The following is a 549-nucleotide window of genomic DNA, read 5'->3' as shown; positions in this document are numbered from 1 at the left end:
TTAAAACTAGAAACTGGGGTGGAGTGGTTAGACAAGACGCGGTTGTACTTTTGCATGGGGGGGTCAAAAATTGATGAATTTTGAAGAAAAAAAAATTAATAAAAAGACAGAACTTTTTATAAAACTGGTTTATTTTTTAACAATAAATACAAAAGATATGTATTATAAGTATATGTTTCGTGGCTTGTGTTATTTGACATCAAATACATAAAGTGAATTTATCGTATTTTAACTAGGAGACGGAATTTTTCAAATTTATCTATTCAAATATTTGTTTATAATTTAATTTGAATAACCAAATTATCCAATATGTGAATGTGTATTTTGAACAATCATATATTCAGTGAAATAAATATTTTAATATCTACAATATTGATATTGCATTAATTTTTATTCGGAACCGAAAACTTATTTATTACTTTTATTAATTAATTCGTCAAATATATGCGAGCCACAGCACTTGAATCTTCCTTTTGAGTATCCAGATATTTGAAATTTTGAATAATCAAATGTTTGGATATTTAAATATTTGAATATCTGAATATTTAA

Source organism: Agrilus planipennis, unplaced genomic scaffold (genome assembly GCF_000699045.2).
Source record: "Agrilus planipennis isolate EAB-ADULT unplaced genomic scaffold, Apla_2.0 scaffold21, whole genome shotgun sequence".
Classification (NCBI taxonomy): Eukaryota; Metazoa; Arthropoda; class Insecta; order Coleoptera; family Buprestidae; genus Agrilus; species Agrilus planipennis.
This window is presented reverse-complemented; position numbering follows the sequence as displayed.